The sequence below is a fragment of the Triticum dicoccoides genome, chromosome 3A (assembly GCF_002162155.2).
Source record: "Triticum dicoccoides isolate Atlit2015 ecotype Zavitan chromosome 3A, WEW_v2.0, whole genome shotgun sequence".
Classification (NCBI taxonomy): domain Eukaryota; kingdom Viridiplantae; phylum Streptophyta; class Magnoliopsida; order Poales; family Poaceae; genus Triticum; species Triticum dicoccoides.
Window position 1 is genome coordinate 688,121,151 of NC_041384.1, and position 3,189 is coordinate 688,124,339.

Here is a 3,189-nt window from a genome sequence, read left to right on the forward strand (position 1 = left end):
ACGTCCAGGATCTCATCCGGGACTCCGAACAACATTCGGGTTACTGCATATACATATCCCTACAACCCTAGCATCACCGAACCTTAAGTGTGTAGACCCTACGGGTTCGGGAGATATGTAGACATGACCGAGACGACTCTCCGGTCAATAACCAACAGCGGGATCTGGATACCCATGTTGGCTCCCACATACTCCACGATGATCTCATTGAATGAACCATGATGTCGAGGATTCAAGCAACCCCGTATACAATTCCCTTTGTCAATCGATATGTTACTTGCCCGAGATTCGATCGTCGGTATCCCAATACCTCGTTCAATCTCGTTACCGACAAGTCACTTTACTTGTACCGTAACGCATGATCCCGTGACCAGACACTTGGTCACTTTGAGCTCATTTTGATGATGCATTACTGAGTGGGCCCAGTGATACCTCTCCGTCATACGGAGTGACAAATCCCAGTCCTGATCCGTGTCAACCCAACAGACACTTTCAGAGATACCCATAGTCTACCTTTATAGTCACCCAGTTACGTTGTGACGTTTGGTATACCCAAAGCACTCCTACGATATCCGGGAGTCACACGATCTCATGGTCCAAGGAAAAGATACTTTGACATTGGAAAAACTCTAGCAAACGAACTATATGATCTTTAAGCTATGTTTAGGATTGGGTCTTGTCCATCACATCATTCTCCTAATGATGTGATCTCGTTATCAATGACATCCAATGTCCATAGTCAGGAAACCATGACTATCTGTTGATCAACGAGCCAGTCAACTAGAGGCTTACTAGGGACATGTTGGTGTCTGTTATTCACACATGTATTACGATTTCCGGATAACACAATTATAGCATGAATAAAGACAATTATCATGAACAAGGAAATATAATAATAATGCTTTTATTATTGCCTCTAGGGCATATTTCCAACAGTCTCCCACTTGCACTAGAGTCAATAATCTAGTTACATTGTGATGAATCGAACACCCATGGAATTCTGGTGTTGATCATGTTTTGCCCTAGGGAGAGGTTTAGTCAACGGATCTGCTACATTCAGGTCCGTATGCACTTTACAAATATCTATGTCTCCATCTTGAACATTTTCACGAATGGAGTTGAAGCGACGCTTGATGTGCCTTGTCTTCTTGTGAAACCCGGGCTCCTTGGCAAGTGCAATAGCTCCAGTGTTGTCACAGAAGAGTTTGATTGGCCCCGACGCATTGGGTATGACTCCTAGGTCGGTGATGAACTCCTTCACCCATATTGCTTCATGTGCTGCCTCCGAGGCTGCCATGTACTCTGCTTCACATGTAGATCCCGCCACGACGCTCTGCTTGCAACTGCACCAGCTTACTGCCCTACCATTCAAAATATACACGTATCCGGTCTGTGACTTAGAGTCATCCAGATCTGTGTCGAAGCTAGCATCGACGTAACCCTTTACGATGAGCTCTTCGTCACCTCCATAAACAAGAAACATTTCCTTAGTCCTTTTCAGGTACTTCAGGATATTCTTGACCGCTGTCCAGTGTTCCTTGCCGGGATTACTTTGGTACCTTCCTACCAAACTTACGGCAAGGTTTACATCAGGTATGGTACACAGCATGGCATACATAATAGAACCTATGGCTGAGGCATAGGGGATGAAACTCATCTCTTCTATATCTTCTACCGTGGTCGGACATTGAGCTGAGCTCAATTTCATACCTTGTAACACAGGCAAGAACCCCTTCTTAGATTGATCCATATTGAACTTCTTCAATATCTTATCAAGGTATGTGCTTTGTGAAAGACCTATGAGGCGTCTTGATCTATCTCTATAGATCTTGATGCCTAATATATAAGCAGCTTCACCAAGGTCCTTCATTGAAAAACTACAAAGCTCCCACTCATATTCTTGTAAACGCAGGCTTCACCAAGGTCTACATATATAAGCAGCTTCACCAAGGTCTACATATAATATGAGAAATGCTACAGAGCTCCCACTCATTTTTTTGTAAACGCAGGCTTCTCCATAAGTCTGCGTAAACCCAAACGCTTTGATCATCTCATCAAAGCGAATGTTCCAACTCCGAGATGCTTGCACCAGCCCATAAATCGAGCATTGGAGCTTGCACACCTTGTCAGCATTCTTAGGATCGACAAAACCTTCCGGCTGCATCATATACAATTCTTCCTTAAGGAAACCATTAAGGAATGCCGTTTTGACGTCCATTTGCCATATCTCATAATCGAAGAATGCGGCAATTGCTAACATGATTCGTACGGACTTTAGCTTCGCTACCGGTGAGAAAGTCTCATCGTAGTCAACCCCTTGAACTTGTTGATAACCCTTAGTGACAAGCCGAGCTTTATAGATGGTCACATTACCATCCGCATCTGTCTTCTTCTTAAAGATCCATTTATTTTCAATGGCTCGCCGTTTAACGGGCAAGTCAGTCAAAGTCCATACTTCGTTTTCATACATGGATCCTATCTCGGATTTCATGGCTTCTAGCCATTTGTCGGAATCCGGGCCCGCCATCGCTTCTTCATAGTTCGAAGGTTCACCGTTGTCTAACAACATGATTTCCAAGACAGGGTTGCCGTACCACTCTGGTGCGGAACATGTCCTTGTGGACCTTCGAATTTCAGTAGGAGCTTGATCAGAAGTATCTTGATCATTATCATTAACTTCCTCTCTAGTCGGTGTAGGCACCTCAGGAACATTTTCTTGAGTTGCGCCATTTTCTGGTTCAAGAGGTAATACTTCATCAAGTTCTACTTTCCTCCCACTTACTTCTTTCGAGAGAAACTCCTTCTCTAGAAAGGATCCATTCTTGGCAACAAAGATCTTGCCTTCGGATCTGAGGTAGAAGGTATACCCAACAGTTTCTTTAGGGTATCCTATGAAGACACATTTTCCGACTTGGGTTCGAGCTTTTCAGGTTGAAGTTTCTTGACATAAGCATCGCATCCCCAAACTTTTAGAAACGACAACTTAGGTTTCTTACCAAACCATAATTCAAACGGTGTCGTCTCAACGGATTTCGACGGAGCCCTATTTAAAGTGAATGCGGCAGTCTCTAAAGCATAGCCCCAAAAAGATAGCGGTAAATCGGTAAGAGACATCATAGATCGCACCATATCTAATAGAGTGCGATTACGACATTCGGACACACCATTACGCTGAGGTGTTCCAGGCGG